A 22,380-nucleotide genomic window follows, 5' to 3' on the forward strand; every position below is an offset into this window, starting at 1 on the left:
GGGGACACTGCTGTCCAGCTTCCTGCTGGGCCAATGAAAAGCCTCTTTGACAGCTCTCTTGATTGGCTCGGCTCCCTAAGCATCCAGTCTGCCAGTTATCAACTTTCTCTGGCGTCATCACATGAGTAGATATCTATGCAAATATGTATGCGACAGTCATATGGCAGCATATGATGCTGCACTGCAGACAACATGGTGCAGTGCAGGGATTACAGTATGTTGTATGCATATTTTCATGAGACAGTCATAATTACATATTGCAAGCGAGCCTGAAACTAGGAATTATCCTGCCGCCATCCTCCCTAACACACTCACTTTCCACAACAGCATCAATGCGAACCTAACCACTTTGAATGAACTCAACACACACCTCCAGATATTGCATAGGTACTGCCTTAGTCGCTTGTTTAAAGTCCCCCTTAAAGCAAAAATCTGTTTTTCTCTTTGTTCATTTAGTTGGATGTTTGTTTTTAACAAGATAAGTGAACGTTTTGTGAGAAAGCCACATTTTCACACAGAGGACTTTTATATATCTTAAAGCATGTCTGGAGGGAATCTTTAAAGCTTATCTAAGGAGGACAATCATGCACAAGAATCCATCACCATGTTTTATTTCAAAATCATTAGCTTACTAATGATCTGAGTTTGTTTCAGATAACTGATATAATATTTTTGATGTAAAAAAAGTGAAAACACTGCACACTCATAACTCAGATGAATTTAATACATGTAGATCAACAAATAAAATTAATTAATGAGTAATGAGTGTGCAGCTTTTTCACTTTTTTGATTGATGATTTTTGATTTTTTTGGATTGATGACTTTGATGATTTTTAGGTGTTTTCCTTTATTTTTAATACTATTTTTGATTAACATTTTCATTTAACTATTTTTCCAGGACCTGAAGGGTCAAGGTTTAAAGTAGACAGGGTTTATTATACACTTAAAAACCAACAAAGGCATTAATAGTCCAGATATTTAAGGGTCCTCTAAGGTTTGGGGCCCAGGATATTACAATCATTATAATCCAATATCTCATTGCAATGCCCCAGACTGAAAGTAAGTTTGAACTCATTTTCATGGTGTTTGTCAGTATTGTCAATATACAGTAGATCACACATAAAAGATGTGTTCACAATTTTTCAAGTTTGTCTGAAACAATAGTCAGGTGCCCACATTAACATTGAAACAGGTTTTTCTTGCCACAATCATTCCTCCTGTTCATAATGACCATTAGAAGATCCTCTCTAAATGTGCTTACAACGTAAGTGATGGGGCCCAAAAGTCTCCTTCTGTGCAAAAATGTACTTAAAAGTTCATCTGAAGCTAATATGACACTTCAGCCGTCCCAATTAGTCAAACCAAGTAGACATATTTCAATGTTACAGCCGTTTGTTTTAAGACAGACTTGAAAAATGGTGAAACTGTCCTTTAACTGTGGAAAACAGCAGGGTGATGCCATCTGTAGGGGGCGGTAGAGACCATTTCTGGAGATTGGTTGCAGTAAATTAATGGAGCAAGTAAATAACTCATTAGCTCTCAATTATAGTTGTTCACTTGATTTAAATTACTTTAAAATTAAACAAAAGTTTTCGCACAACATGTTTTGTTTTATATTCAAAGTAGGAGTTAAAAGACAAAACAGTGATGTATTATTTCAATCCCATGTAATCCTAGTTACCAAACCAGGATATGAAATAGGAAATATGGCACACATGCGGTTTTCGGAAGCTCAGCTGAGGTTGTCAAAACACCCGCACAAAGTCCACCTTCATGAGTCCCTACCGGGCCGGGCGTCGCAGCAGACAATGACCTGTGTTTCCCCCGCACAAAGTGCTCTCTGTGTCCGCCGCAGCTCCCCCGCCTTTAATGGAGGTGACTGGCCGTGTTCAGCGCAGCACGTCCGCCGCGCAGTGTGATTAATCACCGCGTTAAACGCTGGAGCTGAGCGGCCCTGAGGTGCAGAGAGGGCGGCAGGCAGGGCCCCGACCGACAGGGACCCCGGGCAGCTAGGACGCCCCGGGTCAGCAACTGTCGGTAGCAAATGAAAGAGTGGAGAAAAGTCATCATCCGTCACATCTGGTTTACATTAAGGCAGAGGTGAGATACAGTCACGAACAGAAGCCCAGGCTACTTTTCATGGGATCTCCTTTTAGGTGGGAATGGATGGCTGACAGATAAATTGAGCCAAGAGGTCAACCTACAGACTCCTAATATACAGCAAATCCCAAATGTGTGTAGGCCAATGCATTGTCTATAAAGGACAAGTGTGACCCCGTGGATTGGCCACCGTATAGGTCAGTTTTTTTGCTTTGAAAGTTATGATGTGATCCTACAAAACAACCTACTACTAATTGACCACAGCCTTCCTGAACAGAATTGCTTTGTTTGATATCTGCAGATCATTTTCCTAAATATGTGTCCTCTCTGCAGTTGTTTTGCCTCTAAAATACCTTAAAATCAGTCCAATGTTTCCTGCCACTTTTAGCTTGTGACCCTGAAATGCAAATCAAAGTCAACTGGAGACTAGAGCTGAAACATGACTTTGGTTTTGATTAATAGATTAGGTAATCAACAGAAAGCTCATCTGCAACAATTTTGCTGGTTCCAGCTTATCAAATTTCCTGCTTTAGTCTGACTTGCTCAATAGTTCTTAGGATTTTTGAGCTGAATAAACAAACAAAACAAGGCATTTGAAGACATCATTTTCACTTTTTTCTCACGCTTTAAAAAGGTTAAATATAGTTTAATTTGAAGCGTTTTCAGAGCCACAAAGAGGTAAAATTATCACAAAAGAAAACACTCTTTAACAAGATGAGACAAAATCCAGAAAAGTCATCAGTTTTTAACTTTATTATTCCTTTAATCATCTCTGTGACCCCTCAGATTTAGGGTTGGAAGCCATTCTCTGCCCATAAGTTGCATTTACTGGAGCTCAACAGTTCAGTTCAGAGCAGATACAACCTCTCCTCAGTGTGCACCATGAAGCAGCAGTAAGCCCATGCTTCCTTTGTTTCACCGTAGTAGGTCGTGGTCCCTTCATAACTCTTGTCACTCCAAATCAAAGATAAATCATGAGTTTTCCCATGGAAGGTTTGGGAAGTGGAAGAATTTGGGGCTGATCTGCCATTGCTAAATGTTAAGTGGTTGGTATTGTGCCTCAAGCATGGGGCACAGGAAACATGGATGTGAATGTAAGAGCTCTTGGGCTGCGTGTTAAATGGAAATGTCACAGTGATAAAGAGCGCACCTTCCGCACCCAGGAGTGTGTGTGTGTGTGTACGTGTTTGTGTGTGTATGTGTGTGATGGGTCAGAAGCATACTCAGGAGGCACGCTGTAAAATCTACACCATGAGCTGCAGATAGCCAGTCACACACTGACTTACGCCCACATGCGCACACACTTGGATCTATTCCTAGTAGCAGCGGCGTACTTTCCGGGAGTTTACATTTAATGGCGCTCCAGTAATGTGGAGTCACACGTTGGAATCTAGCAGATAAAATCCCCGCCTGCATAAATTTCTGCGCCTATTAAAAGCGCGTAAAACTCACACTGAATAAAATAAAACCAACTTCACCGGCCCTCTGGGCATGTATAGCTGGACTGAGCTGGAGGTGTTGTTGAGAAATGAGGCTGTGCAGTAGAGCGCTGGGAAAACACAACGGCTTCTGTGAAGGAAAAGCTCACAGAGAGAGAAAGAGAGGCAGACATCCAACATGTAAAAATCACCCAGGGCAAGAAGGTGAATGACCAAACCATGATGCCTGGGCTATTGAATTTACTTCGCGTAATGTAGCATGAATGAATCCCTTAAAGGTATCAGTTTCCAGTCAATAAACAGGGGAATCGGACACGTGGTTCAGCAGGAGTTGAACATGTGGGACCAGTCACACACACACACACACACACACACACACACATATACACATAAGAAGTGCCCCGGTCATTCAGTCAGGATACTACTGTATACATTAAACTCACTATTCAACTTAACATATCAAACCTCTAGCTATATGTTCAAGTCTTGGCAGGCTTCAGGTTCTGGCTGGTAACACAAAACTAACCAAACACAACTTTTCCCAAATACAGTAGCAGTCAAAAATAGTGTTTGACATTCACAATTTGTGTCCACGTTCGCTTCCAAAGAGGGGAATGCCTGTGTATAATCAAAATCTGTTTGATTTTTTTTTTTCCTTCTTCTTCTTCTACTTCTTCCATGCAGCCAGGCCTGATGGCTCCTGCTGCTGGAGTGTCTGACGCTTTGACGGTGGCTCCGTGTCGTGTGGCGTTGGCGTCCGCGCTGTGCCAGTTTCATCGCGCGGGAGCCGGCGGCGTGTGTGGTCAACAGGCGACTGAGAAGCCGTAGGGGAGCACGGGTCAAGGCAGAAGCCCCTTTCGGTTCGAGTCAGTGCCTCGCCATGTATCTGTTCAGTGTCCCTTCTCCGTGCTTTTATTGGCTTTCATATTTATATTTCTGTCTCCATCCCTGGCTGACCTTGAATAACTCTTACCTACTGTACGCATGGCATGTGCCCGTATCCTGCGAAGACATATTATAATCGACCCCCACCCTCCCTCACACACTTACACCTCATCTTTCTCCCCTCCCTCCTTCCCTCCCTCCCTCTGTGGCCTAGGGGCATATGGTTTGGCTGGGCAAGAGATAAGAGAGATGTGTCAGTCTGCGGCACTGAACAAACACATCTTTCATTTCTCCCTTTCTTCTCCCCTGCTTTGACTCCCTTTCCCTACCCTACTTCTTTCTCCTCTCCTCTCCTTCCTCTCCTCTCTTCTCCTCTCCCCTCCTCTCCTCTCCCCTCCTCTCCTCTCCTCTCCTCTCCTCTCCTCTCCTTTCCTCTCCCGATTTCCCCTCACCTCTTCCGTCTCTGTGACGGCTGGGTACAATTAGGAGCAAAAATCCTTTCGTCTTGTCGTGGAGAGAGACGTTGTTATATTTGCGGGTGATGGAGAGAGGGGAGGAGAGGGAGAGAATGGGCTTCAGATGCTCTCGAGGAGCGAAGACGAGGGGTCGGAGGGGAGCTAAAGGAGACGAGACAGATCTCCTCATGCTGAATGAAAGGCCCTCTTTCCTCTCTTTCCTCTCTGGTAGGGCACATCAGAAGCATGGGCTCCTCGCTTTATGGAGGGAAAAGTGGTTTCCACCGAACTCTGCTTCCATTTATCTCTGGCTCACTCACTCTACTCCCTGCACACACACACATCCGCACATTTGTACGGCACATGCACGCACATGCACATACTGTACGCATGCTAGATTTGCTTTGATTCCTGATTGCTTTGGTTTCTGCGGTGGCTTGATCAGGTTACTGTTCAAACTCTGTGCCAAGCCAGTGTGTGTGTGTGTGTGTGTGTGTGTCTGTCTGAGCCTCTGTGTGTGTGTGTGTGTGTGTGTGTGAGTGAGTGTGCAGGAGTGTGATGATGGTTCCTCAGTCAGTGGTGGGAATAGCACAGTTTCGGCTGCTATTATTAGCGCTCTGTTCCACAGGCCTGATTCTTTCCCCTGTCTCCTGTCTGACACCAGCGTTTCATTATTATCTGGCTCCAGCGCAAGAAGCTCTACGCTATCACAGCTAGCTACAGGGAGGACAGCCCCGCTTTCATTCCAACAAGGCTTTTTATAGGCTCCGCTACTCCTGCATACATTGTGTTACTTAGTCAGTGTGTCAAGGACTCAGGGTGTAATAGTTCCCGGAGCCAGGAGACACACTTACTTATCCTTTCATTGTGTACTCAAACACTCGCGCCAACACACAGTTGGCAGACGATACCCTTGACCGATGAGCGTTTCAAGGGCACAGTCCTGGCTGTGATCCTCGCATATCACGCTTCAATCATCTGAGCACAGTCACCACTCCCACATACTGTATGACGAAGAAAAATACATACATACGCTCACACATAGCACCCGGTCCATGACCCCCCACCTGACTATCAGTCACACAAAGTGTCTTCCATTACAGATAAGTGCAGCAGTGATATTGACAGGGTCACGATGGACCATAGCTGCTTTGACCTTTGAGACTACTATCCATTTGACCAGCCAGATGGTCAGAGAGGATGAAACAGGGAGGGAGAACTGGGCTCTTAGTTTGCTCATTTCTGTGGAAAAAATTAATAATTCCTGTCTTTAAATGATCCAAAAACTAATTTATTAAAACATATTTTACTTAAGGTAAGGTTAGAAATGTTAGAAAAGCTATAGGAAGGAGATCATCACAGTGAAGGGTCATTTTTTTCTGCTTTTGAGGGGGGGAAAAAAGTATAAATAAACATCATTTCAAGGATTGTATAAGATGCTAGCATGACGTAGAGAGGAATTTCCTTGTTAAACTCTTGGCAGTCCTTAATCACTAATGTGTGTGTTTATGTTTAAAAGTGTGCATGTGCAGCTATGTACGTGGATGTTTTGATTGCATGTGAGTCCTATGGCTCCGAACGAAAATAAACTTCCAATGAAAAGCATCTGCCACAGGCCAAAATCATACTGCTTTTCCCTTGTGTTTAATTTCTGACCCGAGACCAGTGTGATGTTAGTTTAACAATGTTGAGGATCTGTCCCTTGAGTTCTGGAGCCGACCTGGGACAAGAGGACTGTGAGTTTAGGGATCCTGTGTGACGGGTCCTTTGCGGTTTTTTGAGCCTGACCTTGGATCAGTGTGAGTTCAGAAGTTCAGGCTGTGGACTGTAGGAAGTGAACTCTGTGAAACTGTGTTGAGTTTAGATTAAAACATGTTTTTTTGTTAATATAGTCTGTCTTTGCACCTCTTGTCTTTAACTGGTGAAGTAGATTTTTCATGCTTTTTATAAATCAAGTGATTTAGTCTGAATATACATGGGAAGAAAATTTCTCTTCCTTGTAGGACACTGCAGTCTTTCTCTCTTTTACACACACTCACACACGCACTCTCTCATAGAGGATGTGTATGAGGATGTGAGCTGTTAGCCACGGTTTCCCTTTGTCATTTTATCAGCCTTGATTTGGGGTGTGAATTTATGTGAAATAGTAGCAGGAATAACAGCAGGAGAGAATCCACGGGGAACCGTATTTCCTCTTCCTGCTACAATACCAAGCTTTTATTGTTCCAACAGAGGCAGAGGAGGTGGTGATACTGGGTGTTGGGGTTCAGTTAAATCCTGGACCTGGTGGTCATGTCGCTCACGAGGTATTGCAGCATGAGTATCTGATGCTGGCTAATGGGCTGAAACGGCTCACTGTAAATGTCACTGGCCCACTGGGTGGTCATGTTTGTCAGGTTGGGACGTATAAACCCAAGTGGTGCTGAAAAGATTTTGGGCCAGGTCCAGAAAACAGTCCTCAGCCGGCCCTCAGCCCAGTGAAGTAGTTGATTTTCTCTTACTTTATGGTAGACTCAGTAGAGAATTACTTGATTACAACCTCTTCAGTAATTTCTTTTGTATACAATTGGCCTGACTTTGAATTTGGCAAAAATGTTTAAAAGACATAAATAATATTTCCTTTTGTGTGGTCCTTTTATTATTTTTTGTGTTTTATTTAACTTGTAATACAGTCAGCGAAATGTTAATCTGCCTTAAAGATCCATGTTAATTTTGATGTAACATTTAATGAAATACTTCCCAAAAAGATAAAGTTTAATATATAAATAGAGTTGCTAGTACTGCAGATCACACTGAGAATCAACAGTTTCCAGTAGCTCTATATGGAGAAAGTCACTAAATGCCCAGTAGGAAATGGAAGAGAGCCAAAACAGGCAAGTGTATGTGAATGAAGTCAAGCATCCAGCATGGGGAAGAGACCGAGAAGTTTTTGGACCAAACCAAGCCAAGTCTTTGCTAACTTTTTTAGCTTGGTGTATAGAAGCTTGTTGCCCTGAGTTTTTTTTTCCCCCTGAGTGTAGATTCTGCTCTTTAGCAGTAAAACTGTGGTCCAGCTTTGACCTTAACAACAGCAAATTAAGGTAAGTATCAGTGTGATATACAGATGGGTTGGAAATTGCATTCTTCCAAAAGAGTGCAATTCCATCTTCTTTGAAAGTTTGTTTGCTCTAACACAACAGGCTGAGGATAACCTTTCTTTCTACAAATACTATTGTATACTCTGTCTGTGTGGTCTGTTTTCATACATATACTTTATTAACTGTTGCATCACTCTTATCTGTCATCTCTCCACGAATCTCCATCTTATCAATGCTCTTATACACTCTACCCAAATACCACTACCGAAGGCAAGCTCGGAAAGGTCAAAGTTCACCTGTCTCTGATCTAACCCCTGCCTGACCTTTTCTGATGTGATTGACCGCTCACACAAAAGAGCCCCAGTGGCCAGTGATCACCGAGGTTCTCGGCCATCCGTTAGCCACAGCAGGGGCAGATAGGGGAAAGGTTTCCGGGTCAGGGGTCAGGGAGATGCCACATGCTCGGTCGTCTGTCACATGGCTCGGCCCCTCTCGGATGACAGTGGATGGCTTTGAGAGCCGAGCCCAGTCCCCCCTTACGGCCCACCACATAAGGATGGGCGCAATTTCATTCAGGCTATCAGTCTCCCCCCCCTCCCCCCGATGTGGACGGCATGTGACTTAGGGGAGGATCCAAATTGGACGAAGTGTTTAGATGCCATGTGGTAGTACAGCAACGCAATACAAAGCAACTGGTCACAACGTTTTTTGGCTGCGATACCTTTCATTGTAAATTAGCTGTGGACTTGTCACTTTTTTCAAGTCATTCATCTAGTATTGAGTTTTAAATTTTGTTTTTTGTGTCTGAAGTTTTTATTAATTTCAATTAATATCCCTAAAAAATTGAATTGGATAGTGACCTTCTTGAAGGAAATACATTTTTAAAAATTCAAGGCTAAATATCACAGATATCTCTCTTTCAGCTCTGTTTTCCTGTCTCTGTCTCCGTCTCACACACACACACACACAAATAGACAGACACATATAGAGTGGAGGTGACCCTGTCCAGACGGGATATAGGGCTCAGTTCCATGGCAAAGCGCCGGTGTTACTGCTGAGGAGGTGAAATGTGAGCCAGCTCACTGTCCTGGATCGATGGACTCGCCTCTGCTGCGGTCCCATGAGTCCGCTCGCTCTCTATCACTGTCACCACTCCCCGTCTCTCTCGCTTCCTCCCTCTCTACTCTCTCGGTCTCTTTCTCTCTCCTCGTCTCTTCTTCACTTCGTTCTCTTTCCCTTCCTTCTCCTCCCCGGTCTCTTTCTCTCTTTATCTATATCTCTGTCAATGTTGCCAAAGCAAGCGGTTGTATCACTAGTGAAACACAAGCAAGTAAGCAAGCGACAACTACAATTAAATTGATAGCTCATGTAACACACAAACACAAAATTAATGACATGAATATATAAATATCTTTTCTGTCTGTCCACATCCTGCCCCACCTCTTCCTCTCTGTTCTCTTTTGTTCTCTTTGTCTTTCTCTGTCTCCATTTCTTCCTCTGCTACTTTTATCTTGATGTTCGACTTTCTCTCTCCCATCGATCCACTACAGAAGCGACTGGTCTGTCTTTCTGCTGCAGAGGAGGAGGAGGAATGTAGCAGAGACGCTTTTTCATTCATATGGATTCAACTAGTGTGTATGTGTGTGAGGGCATACTGCAATACACACTGTAAAACTTGTAAACTTGTGCATTTACTGTGTATTACTGGGTGTGTGATTGTTTAGGCTAGCATGTGTCTGTGTGTATGTATCATCAAATATGGGGATTGTTTGCAGTTTTGTCATTCTGTCTCTTGTTTGTGCAAATATATTCTTGGATATGTGTGTCCTAGAGAGTATCTTTGTGTGGTGTTATTTCTAGCTTTGTTTGGTCTTCTACATTGATATTAAGGATGCTTTTTATGTTTTGGGGAAGTAAGAACATTTTGGCTGATTGACTTACTTAAAGGGCTGTTTAGCTCTGCGTGAAGAAATGCAGCCCTCTTGCTCATTTAATCGGGTGCCAATACAGAGAGGTCCAACGTGATATCATCAGGCAACCAATCCAGTTAGCCAATCACATACATGTAAGCGCACATTCCTGGTAGATTTTACTGTGACTTTTAATGTAAATGCTGTGTTTCTGCTGTTTAACTCGCAAACATCCTGACGAAAAAATAAAATAGTTGCTGCTGTGATAACCTTCCAGAGTTGTAAAACCCTGTCTGACTATTACAAACCGATGTGTGGTATTTAAGCATCTGATAAGAGTTTAAACACATTAGTCCGTAGTTTCGACTGAACTTCCTGGATCATATTTCATTGTTTCACCCATGGATGTAGGTTTGGTTTTAACTTTGGTAGGAGCTGAAGGAGAGTAACTGTATGCACATCACGTAGGTGCAAGGCTAGCAGAAAACAGCATCAATGAAAAAAGGTACTTTTTTCTATGTGCTTTATTGGATTGTTAAGTGTTTTGGGATGTTTATCACCCTGAGTGGTTTGGATGGTTAACCATACCTGCCATTATAGAGCTTGTCAGCCTATTGGTTAAAACATTCTGACCTGATGAAGATCCAATTAGGATCAAAACATTGTCATCATTAACTTTGGAGACATTTTTTGTCTGATGGCAAAATAGTGTATGTGCACTTGCTCTCCATCTCTTTTTTCTCTTTCATATGCAAACTCTACATGTTTACTTTACTGAATATGTATTTGCTGACTTGCCTGAAACCAGACTTGTATCATGATTTTTCTTGTACATGTTCTCTACATGTTATTTTCTTGATATAAATCTGAAATACAAGAAAATAAACATATAAACTGGTATGTGCTGCTCCTTTTAAACTTTAACCTGTATGATTTTTCATTCATCTCCTAAACTTATGGCTAGATCTTTCAGTGTGATATCAGAGCTCACTTGTCTGTGTGGCTCTGTGCTGCTCAGGCTGCTCCTGACAGGATTCTCAGAATAAAATGATACCTGACATTTTCAATTTTATGACATTTAAAACATTTAAACAACAAATAAGTACTTCAGATCTACAGCCGTTCATCACCTGCTAAATCATCAGGTCAGGTATCCCCTGTATCCCGCTCTCTACTCTTCATCATAATAACCCACGTTTTGCAGAAAACACACAAAACTGGCAACTCTGCAGAGATCTCACCATTAATATTATGTTAAGTTGAAATGGCAAGATCATTTGAGATCAGTAAAAATATTGGTATGGACAATTCGGCGACACCTCGACATTGGCAGAGACCATCCATACCCAAATGTAAATCCATGGTCTCACCGGTAACACGTCCCAACCAATGCAGCCTCTGGCGTTGTTCTGACACAGGGCTGTTTTTGGTCTGAACACAGCTTAAGACTTGGCTTTAGGGTTATTATTCAATGATAATTCTAGTTTATTAGAACTTGGGTCTTAATTAATTTCTTTGGCCATCAGTCCTATCAATAATAATGTTTCGTTGTACTCACCAAGTTAGTTGCTGAGATCTTGCAGCACAGCGACATCACTAAAAAGAAATCTGATGGGGGCAAGAAACCTCATCAGACAGGTCTTAAACAAACTCCATGATTAGCCAAACTTATTTTGGGGAGAAAACAAGGGTGAGTTTTAAAGTAATTACCCCAATTGTCAGTTGTAAACATCCATCACAGCTTACGAACAGACCTACTGGTTCAACTTTGACTTACAGTACTTGCTGCAGTTGTTCACAAACACTCACACTCACTCTTGGTTTTACCTTCAAATGAAGTGGTTTAGATTATCTGGCTAAACTGCTGGCTTCTTTACAACCATAGCTCGTAATTCTTGCCCCGTTGGACTTTATTGTAACAATGTCATTGTGTTTCCAGATGTCAGCAAAGTACTTTGAGTATAATAACTGATAAAAGTTGTTATAAACTGGAATTATCCATTAAGATTAAGTTTAGTGTAAGGTTAGGGTGAGGGTAACCATTAGGCATGTAGTTGTGATTGTTAAGGTTAGGGTTAGGGTTAGGGTTAGGAGCGAGGGAATTCATTGTCAGTGATGACTCTCTGAAGTATAGAAGTACAAACGTGTGTGTGTGTGTGTGTGTGTGTGTATGTGTGTGTGGCGACATGCACAGCCACATTCCCTTCATTATCACTTGGGGAACACTTTGCCCCGGCACAGGCATGACTGTGACCCTGTGTTTCGAGTCCAATATAAAAAGAAGGAGAATTCCAGCCAGGAGGATTTTCCTGTAAACGTCCTCCTCTGGGTGAGAGCCATCAATCCGCCTCTGGCAGCATTCCGCCCGGAAACAAGGATCACATCCAGTCAAAACAGGCCAGTGTTTGGTTTCCACCGCAGAACACGGTTAGACGCCAGTGGCGAGACCCTCGCTGTGAGTGTGTGTGTGTGTGTGTGTGTGTGTGAGAGCAAGGAAGGGAGAACCTCTGCTCTCCTGTGTTAGAGAGTGAGACACAGGTGAATAGCAAACCCCTTGTATCTAATTTGTTAATTTGCCCAGAAGCGAAGAAAACCTCGACAACCTCACTTTCGAAATGAAGTGAAGCTTTCATCTCTCAGCACCCTAATTGCTTGCCAGTGCCAGTTGCTGGGTTGCATGAACACGGGGAGGATGCCTGGTCTTCCCAACACATGTTACTGTGCTTTGTAATGAGTTGAAAACTCCCATGTGTAGCGCGCTCTCTGTTCTCCTTTCTTCTCTGGGTCAGAGAATATAAGCCATTAATCATCACCTGGGTGTGTGACAGCCAGCTTTGATTGGAGGTTTGATCCCAGCTCTTTGACAGCTTTCGCTCTCTGGCTGGTGTTGCTAGAGGGGCAAAGGCAGGGAGGCAGGGCAGCGGGGGTATGTAGGGGAGGGGGTTGAACACACATCACAGGAAGCATAATTGGCCGTGAGTGAGCGCTTACTGGATCAGCAGCGAGCTCCCTGACTGAGCAGTGTGTGTCAGCCACCCTGGACCCCCTCCAAGCAGCCGGGGATATTTTTAATTTACCTCCGACATCAGGCCTCAGGAATGCCCCCCCCCCCCCCACCCCCTCCCCACCTATAGATACCATACTCCACCCCCTCACCCCGTCTCCCTTTCATTCACTCTTGCTCTGCTTCCCATTATCTTTATTTGAAATGCAGATCTATATTGACTCATCAGAAACACATGTTAGTGACACACGTGCATATGCGCGCACAGCACATACGTAGGCGTGCACACAAACACACGTGCGGTTGTGCACACAAATTCTCTTGCATTCAGTCTGAAAGCCGATATGTGGGTTCACTGTAAAGTAGGCCCAAGGTGCACTCCGGAAATACCTGGAAGTAAAGCCAGGATGCATGTTGTTTTATCCTGTGCTGCCAGGTCACCAGAGTTCAGCCTTTCTTCACAAGCATACCTCTCTGATTGATCTGGATCGGAACCAAGCAATGGTTCTGCCCCTAGGTACAGTAGATCGAGTTGGTTACTAATGCACGACCAGGTCGGCTCTGGTTGGACGCCTACTGAAGGGGCCCTGCTGATCAAGCGCAGGCCTGCCCTGGCCTCTACCCCAGTGCTTAGTTTGACGACAGCAACTGGATGCTTTAATGGCGTGCTCGGTTTCGTTTTTGCCACGTGACGCTTTTTTGGACTTGTAACAAAGCAACGGTACCATGATGTAAACAGCTCTGTACCACGGCCCCAATACCAATACTTTTGAAATTCTTCTTCTTGTTACAGGAAGTGTTTTTCCCCCTCTAATTATGCCCCCGGGAAACAAGGCTTCTAGGAACCAACTAGTTGCACTCATACATAAACATACAACTCAATGCAGAAATGCCTTGTTTAGATGTCAAGAATTGCAGGAAGGCAGATTTCAAATTTAATAGTCAGTGTACATGTTTGCTCTTTGAGGAATATGATAATAGGAGTGTTAATCTGACATAGTGTTGACAAGGCAGCCTTGTACAAGGGAGGCTGAGAACATTTTGAGGATCAAAAGGTGAGGAAAGCCTTACATTTTCCTAGAATCCCACCACCAAGGTTACAGGGAGGTGAGCTTTGGCAGGGTTCACTGCCAAGGTCTGAATGTGTGTGTGTGTGTGCGTGCCCTCTCTGTGTCGTTATGAAGGTCCACCTGAGGAGAGGCTGTTTCCGCTGTCACGGTAAATTCCTGTGCAGCTCTCACAGTGTCAGCGCCGACAGCGGGCTGTCTTTGGGGTGGTCGCACTCAAGAGGCCCCCAGTTTCATAGCTCCTCAGGTCGCCCCCTGCCATGCCTGCCTAAAATAAAGAGCTTCTCTGTCTTTGTGCTCTGGAAACATCAGTGATATACTTCAGCCAAGTAGCTTGTGTTTCAGCTGCCAACACAGACATCGATCATTACTCTCAGTGGTGGACATGTTGTGTATGTGCAAAATGAAGATTTTTTTTTAAGTGAGAGGGTTTGTGTAGGTGGTCAGTAGAGAAATCTTCATATCTTCTCTTAATCTTAGAATAAGTCTGAAATAATCTTGCTGCAATCGTCTACCTAAATGTTTTAGAAGTTGGCATGCAATTAAAGCACTCATACAGATGATTTACAATGCAAAAAAGGCATTTCAAGAAAGTTATGTTATTGAATTTGATTAGATCTTCCTGTCAAGCACAATTTGCATTATATTATTCAACTTGATTACAGGTCTTTTCTATTTTCTATACAGTTAAGTCTGAAAATTGGATTGCATGGTTGTCACACTCAAAACCCATGAAGGCCGGATGCCTGAAAACATTTTGACTTGTTCTCATCTGTAAATAAAGTGACTTTTTGTCACTGAATCCAACCCTCCACACATCAATTAAAAGAAAACTTAGTAGAAGGCAATGTTTATTTATATTCTGCATTATATCCTCCTGGTGAACATTCTCGTAATCAGCAAGTATAGAAGCAGAAAATAATTTCTTGTTTTGATAATGAATTTCTTATTCTTATTATTAATTCCCAAATGAGCTCAATTAAGAGTCAAGTAATACACTTTCAAGAGCCTTTTTCTTAAATTTCTGGTTTATATCAAGTCTTTCTTTTAAGTACTTTAAAATCCCTTTGTATTACTTATAAAATTTATTCTCAAGAATGATTAATCCACCATTAAGTAATTACCCCATTGTCAGTTTTTTTTGTTTGATTCTGGTAGATTTCTTCACATTACACAATATTTTGCTTTGTAGAGGGGGATATTTTGCAGGGTACCATCAAGGTGCCCTTGAACAAGGCACTTAACCACCAGCTGCTCAGACTTGCACAATGGCCATTAGATGAATACCGGTTGTGCTGGGCGGCTTTCAGTTGTCAGTGCATGGAACTGTGGGAATGTGCAGAGGAGTGCAGCATTGACTTCCCATACATGAATACAGTATGAGCGAAAATGGCAATGATTGTCATTTAATTTCAGAACAAGTTTCCACAAGCACAAGATTTTAATCAGAACATGTTCTCCGGTTTAGAGGCATTGTGCATCAGATTAGAGAGTGATAGTGATCTCCAGCCAATTAGAGTTGAAGAACCAGATAATTGGTGGTCTCCCTTTGTCACTGCGTTCATTATCCTAATCATGTCGGGTGGAGGAGCCATCAAAATGCATATGTGCGCAATAAGTGTTTTATTGTTTTTGTGAATTGGACTGTGGACGGGGAATTGAATGTGTTTGTGTGGGGGGAGGAAAGGGGGTTGGGGGGGTGGGTGGTGTTATCTAATATGTGCTCAAGCTGATTTTTCCACCTGCAGATGTAACAAAGCCAGGCAAGCCAACTGAGGGAGGGGCTTACGCAAATTAATTTCCCATCAATTTCTTTGTCTTTAACCCTTTCTGTTTCTCATTTATATATACCGTACTTCCTCTTTCCCTCTAATCCCCCCGCATCCCTGTATTCTCCCCCCATATCTTTGCCCCCACAACCCCCTTCACCACTCATTGCTTTATCTCCCTCACCCTCTTTGTCCTATACATCAGTGCATGCGGTAATGGTATAGATACATGACGTCACTCTGGCGGTTGCACTCATTACTGTAATAGCCTAGCGCGCTCTGCTCGGGGAGGGCAGGCCAGACAGATTTTCTCGTTGTAGTCTGCATAGGTAGTGGATCATCTCCCTTTGTCTGTCTCCCTCTGTTTGTCTCATCCCCAACTCTCTTTGTGTCTTTGTCTGCAACCTACCTTTCTTTGTTGCCCTGTTTCTGCCTTTGTCTTTGTTTCTTTTGTTGTCACTGTCGCACTTCTTCTGCTTTTCCTCTATTTTTTCCTTACCATCTCCCTCTTTTTATACCCACCCCCCCCACCCCCCACCACCATCACGTTGATCTCTTAATCCCTCTACGCCTTGACACACACATCTCTCTGTTCTTCCTGTCTCTCACGGCAGTTAGCTGAGTGTGAGTGATGGAGCCTTCTCCTCGCCGTATAGTGCACTAATAACGATGACCCTGCGGTCTGATGTGCAGGATGTCTTCCGCCACTAGGACCCCTCTGGGAGGTGTCAGTACCACTCTGTGATGGGGTGTGTGCATAAGCGCATATGTTCCGTCTGTGTTTCGCTGGTAATGTAATGTAAATATCAATCACAGCAGAGGAGAAAATGGAAGATCAAAGCCGACGGCAAACGGGAGAATGGACTGCTGTGTCTAAATGTGTCTGGCCCACAATATCAGTGATAAGCCTGAAGTGTTTAGAAACTGAAGAAAATCCTGAGGGGCCCTGATTCCTCAAAATGAAGTTAATAGACGCAATTGATGAGAAAGTGGAGTTGCTGTGTGCGAGTGCCCATGTGCTTCATCTGGTACTTTCAGGACTACAGCACAGATTCTCATGCATCTGTGAAGTTTTCCTGTGATATAGGAGAAGGGAGAAAAAAGCAATTGAAAAGAAAAATGTGAGTCGAGGCCCTCAACTCTCAACGGGGCAATGAGAGATGATGGGTGGTGACAATACACCCTTCAACGAAAAATGCGCTTCCTCTCCACCGGCCCTCCACCTCTTGTCCCCAGGCCCCCTCGCAGCTGCCTTTGCCACGGGGCCCCGGCTTGAGAACCTTCGGAGGCTCCAGGACCCCACCAAGCCGCCCTCCCCAAAATGGAGAGCTGTCACCCTGGGCTGCCTCAGCCATTGAGCCCCTCTGCTGGGCCTCTGACCAGGAGCCACGGGAAAGCATAGGGAAACTGTAGAAGTCTTTTTGTATGATGTGGCCTGTAGAACAGTCTTGATATGAACCGAATGTGACAACAGCAAATTACCGCCAACGAAGGGCACAGAGGCCTGAGGGAAGCTATCACACAGTGGACAGCACAATGACTAGTACAAAGCTACTGTCCTGCTGCATTAGCTGTGTCTAATTTTTATTTTGCTTGCTCTCTCCGTCTCTCCGTCCCTTGGTCTCTTTTTCCCTCGCTGCTGTCATTCCTCCTGTCATGCTGAATAAAGCTGGAGGATGTCAGTTAAGTGGACACATGTGGACAAACTGTCAGTTATTGATCTGGTGTGTGAACAAATTTTGTATTTCATGTGAAGCCTTCCTAACCGAAAGTTGGATTAAGGTTTTGCTTCGCTCACGCCACGCTGAGACAGTTGTTTGTCTGCTATTGATCACGACCAACCATAATCAATCTTTGAAGTCATGCTGCTGTGGAGAAGAGGAATCAGTAAATTTGAGCGTTGCTGGAGAACTGGCCAGAAAGAAGTCTGACCCCGTCTGCTCCTCTGCAACATACTGATCCTGCGTACTGATTAAGCATGAATGTTGCTTCTGGTAGATTACTGTATATGATGCCAGTTGCATGTAATCTCACCAACTTGGCAGAGGTGCAGACCAGCCCTGGGTGGTCGCCGTGACAGTGTACCAAGGGTTATGTAACCCCCGCTGATGGAGTTGTGATTGGAGACTGATAAGGGCATGTGATCCCTGCAAGGACTTAACACATGCCTCACTTCATCCGTGATCCTGCTTCCACTCAACATAAAGCAAATTACTACTAACAATCTACAGGCAGGCAGGCAGTGGTGGCAGCCCAGACCTCTAGTGCAACAGGGACAATGCCATTGTTCTCCAACTCCCTCCCTCCCTTACTCCCCCAACAAATTATAAGTACCCCACTGGGCTCGAAGAAGCCTGTCGGCCTCAATTCCACGAAACTAGAAACTTCTAAACCGTCTTAGATGGCAGTGAAAAGAAAAATGTTTCTCCTTTTTTGTCTTTACCCTTTTGTCCTCGCGGTCCGTGATTGTCTTCTAATTGATGGTGCTTTGAGGTTCATATTCAGCGCTGATTTTCCCATGCTCCTGACGGGCTGTGTGCTGATTGGATGGACAGGGCTCTGGGAAGGTGCTGACACAAACAAACACAAACCCGACTTGACACCTGTGTAAGAAGTAACGAGATTTGAAAGCTGAAAACAAACAAACTCAAATTATAGAGTTCAACTATTGTGTAAAATAGGAGGAAATTCTCTATTAGGGTGCTGGTGAACACGTGGTTCCTCGATATGCATGGGTTGAAAGTCTCTTGTCTTTATGGTAAAGAAAGAGAGCAAAATGGAAAGATGCATGTGTGCCACTTTCTGTTTCCTGAAGGTCACCTCAGCACTCAATGAGAGCAGGTGTATGTGCCGGGGAGGGGGTAGTACAGAGCAAAGTGGAGTGATACAGAAATGAAGAGTAAGCACAAACAAAGGCAAACGAGACAGGAGTGCATGAGCTCCAGGGTCAGGGTGAATTAATTTTCCATGCATCAAATTCAAAATTGTAATTGCGGTTCACCTGAAGCTTTTATTCTTCCCAATCTGTTGTTGAAATGCTGAGTGTCCACTTTAAGGATTTTGAAGAACGTCATTTACTCAAGGCGGACTGTATATGTATTCTTGAGAGTGTGAAAGAGAACAAACTGCCTCAGAGGAGCGGCGCTGTCGTCCCCTGCGAACCCTTCACCTCAACGTTCTGCCTCCATCAGTGTCTTCTCCGGTTGTGTAACACCACCCAAGCAGCATTGGCTCGCCCTTGACTGTCACTCTCATCATTTCCATCACTCCTTAAAAATGGATATTGAGTGGGGAAGCTGCGATGGAGAAACATGTTTATCTTGCTACTTCAGCACTGCCTTTAAATTATGTGAGCTACCCTGTCTGGGTCACCTTGTGTTTTCCTAAGAGTCCCTTCGCATACAATACATTGTCCTCTTTTGATTTCACACTCAATGTGAAGAAACAATACAAATTTGAATGAATTTGCCTCGCAGTTGACTATTTGCATATCTATTTAACTAAGGATATTCTCATCATATTTCATCGATTAACATATCTGGAAGCTATGCTCAACGAGATTAATTAAAGCCATTTATCTGCTAAAGGTCCCCGCTGTGCCTAAGGACATCACCATTTGTCTTTGTGATGATTACTGTTCAGGGCAGAAAGGAAAAGCTTCACTGGAATGCCGTCTAAAGAAAGGAGTCACCACTTTCGGAGACAAAGGAGCGGTGAAAAAGCAAGTCTGCGCGTATGTATTGAAGGGATTTAAGGCGCCGACGCTCATGACATTCTGTACATCATCTCGCCGAGTGCACTATCCTCACTGAACCTCCTGTTGTTCACATCGCTTCCCCTCTCCTCTCCCTCCCTTCCCTTCTTTCTCTTGCATAATAGCTGCCGTGGCCGTGAGCTAGCAGCGGCAGCAATGAGCTCACAGCAGCTCACCCCGCCCACCCGGCCCCGGCTGGGCTCAGCCGTTACTGAAAAGCTGCCAGTATTTCATCATCCTCACTGTCTCCCCTCGATGACCCCTGCTGAAGTTATACCCCCAGTGGCCTCAGGGTGGCAGTGCAGCCATGCATTTTTCTTCACCCTCACAGCCCAGACACATTGTCCTCGTTGACTCTCTGTGTGTGTATGTGTGTGTGTGTGTGTGTGTGTGTGTGTGTGTGTCTAACGGCTGGCAGGAACACCAACCGCCTGGAGTCTGCAATGCTTTCTCTCTCTCCCTCTCTCTCTCTCTTTACAACAGTCTGGCACTGGCTAACACCAACAGACACAAGGGAGGGAGAGAGAGAGAAAGAGAAGAGAGGAGAGAGAAGGAGGGAGGGGAAGGAGAGAGACTGCGGAAAAAAAGGACAAAGAAAAAAGCAAGGAGGGAGAATTTAATGCAGAGAGGAGGAGGAGGAGGAGGTAGTGTAATGTATAGAATGATGAAGTAAGTGAGAAAGATGGAGAGAGACACAATAGGATGCTCCAGAACCTTGAGGGATTTAGGGAAAGGATTTAAGAAAGGGAAAGGGACTGAAAGGAAAGAGGGGGGAAAAGCAAGAAAGACAAAGAAAGAGACAAATATAGAAAAACAGACAACAGACTGATATAAAGACAGATGAGGTGAGAATACAATAGAAAGAGAGGCAGAGAAGAAGAAAGAGGCAGAAAAAGTAAAGGAGGAGACATCTACGGAGCCTGAAATTAAGTTTCTCTGAGCAAAAATCATCTGCAATGCAGAACACATCAATCTTCTAATCTGACAACAGCTGGCCATTAATAGGAGGGTACAAGGGTGTGCGTTTATAAAAGAAACACATACACACCTTAATGCCCGGGTTACAGTATGTGTGCTTTGAGAAGAGCAGCCAAGAGACTGGACTGGGCTCGGGTAGGATGGTGGCAGCGCATGTTGTAATGGGCGTAAAGGGGGCATAAGTGGACGTGTGAGGAGGAAGGAGAGGGGCACTTAAGTCAGCACCTGTCGCGTGCTGGCCCGGGGGAGGTTTTGTGTGTGTGTGTGTGTGTGTGTGTGTGTGTGGTGGGGGGACTTAGGGGAGGAGGGGGAAGAGTGGGAGGAAAAAGTGCTGGAATGCAGCCCAATCCCTTGAGGTTACTACCCCCCCTCCACCACCACCACCACCACCACCAATGTCGTCCACCATCCCCCCCCCCCCCCCCCCAAATGATTCCTCATCTCTCTTATATAACCCAATGATTCCTGCACTCATTACAGAGGCAGGCACAAGAGGAAGACGCCGCACACAACACACACGTGCACACGCTGTCCTGTGCGGAAAGGTGTTAGAGGTATTGTACACAGGATGGGACATACTGGCCGTTGTCCAGAGGAGGATTATATCACTTCCCTGTTGCTTTCTACTTCAATACAGGGAAATCCAGTGGAGCCCCAACTGTGCCAGCGCTTCCCCTTCCTCTCTTTGGCACCTCTGCACCGCCAGCTGCACATCAGCTTGGGGATTCAGGCTGGTTAGTAATTTACACAATCTTAATCCAACGGCAAATCCCGCCTGCAACAATAGAATATCTTTATGTCCCGGGGAGTGTTTTGCTGAGCACACATGCTCTTTTTCATCACCGTCATGTTTCGCTTGCATACAGTACACACACACACACACACACTTGGGAGCTCCTCGCTAAAGCCGTTTTTCAGCTGTAGGTCACTGAACAGCACTACTGGGCATTCTGAGGCTTAAGTGCCTTGCTCAAGTACACCTCCAGGGCTGGAGGGTTATTTCATTTTCATTCATGTAAGCTTTCACAGTGTTCCGTTTGAACTTACTCCTGTTAAACTCTCACTGAATGTTCATTGTTCATATATCATTTTTATGTTCCGCAAGTGCTCTGTAATTTCCGGGAGCTGTAATGGCAATAAAACCATTTGATCCCAAAATGATACGTATCATTTTCAGACATTAGCCCCGTAAAGACTCAAGGATCCCCAATAAAAAGCGTTAAAGTGAGCTGTCTGGACACTTTCACTGTGCGGTGACCTCCTGTCGTGACCTTTGACCTGCAAAGTGTACACACAATGGGGAGCAATGAAACACCAGGGATATGGTAAAGTAGTGGAGCTCCCCAAGGTCAATGACTTTATGGGCCGGAGAGAAAAAGAGAGGTAGGGGTGGAAAAGATTAGAGGAAAAGGAAGTGAGAGCAGAAGTGGTGTTGGTTAAAAAAATAACATAAAGAAGATTTTTATTACACACACACATACACACACACACGCGCGCGCACACACACACACACACACACACAATAGCCTACTTTCCCATTGTTTTGGCCGAAGCATCAGAGTTGAGATCCCCAAAGTAATTATGAAATTTAATTACAATTCCTCAGGGAGTGGTATGGAAATGAGCTCCCACGTTTCTGTGCCGCCAGGCAGAGAGCAGCGCAGCAGTGAAGTGAAAAATCTCAGGCCAAGACACTGCTGGAAACACCCAGCGTCATCATGACAGCTGAGGCATTACGCGACAGAGTTGACATCGAGCATGTGATGAAAGCACCGTGTCACCTGTGACAGCGGTGACAAATTCTCTCACAATAGAAATAGGCTTGGTGTGATCTTTTTTTTTTCTGTTCCCTCGACTTCAAACACAAGCCTGCACCTCTGTGGCACTGTTTGATCTGATTATGTAGAATAGGATAGAAACTGTGCCAAATACTGAATCGAAT

The 22,380-nt window shown here is 44.3% G+C and overlaps 1 long non-coding RNA gene across 1 annotated transcript in view; it reads left to right on the top strand.

The window, feature by feature from the left end:
* Positions 1-932: 932 nt before the first annotated feature.
* Positions 933-22,380, top strand: part of LOC137169791 (uncharacterized) — a 41,945-nt gene continuing 20,497 nt past the window's right edge. The window contains exon 1 of the long non-coding RNA XR_010924540.1: positions 933-2,100. This is a non-coding gene — a long non-coding RNA (uncharacterized lncRNA). The remainder of the gene's footprint in view (positions 2,101-22,380) is intronic.

This window comes from Thunnus thynnus, chromosome 18 (assembly GCF_963924715.1).
Source record: "Thunnus thynnus chromosome 18, fThuThy2.1, whole genome shotgun sequence".
NCBI lineage: Eukaryota > Metazoa > Chordata > Actinopteri > Scombriformes > Scombridae > Thunnus > Thunnus thynnus.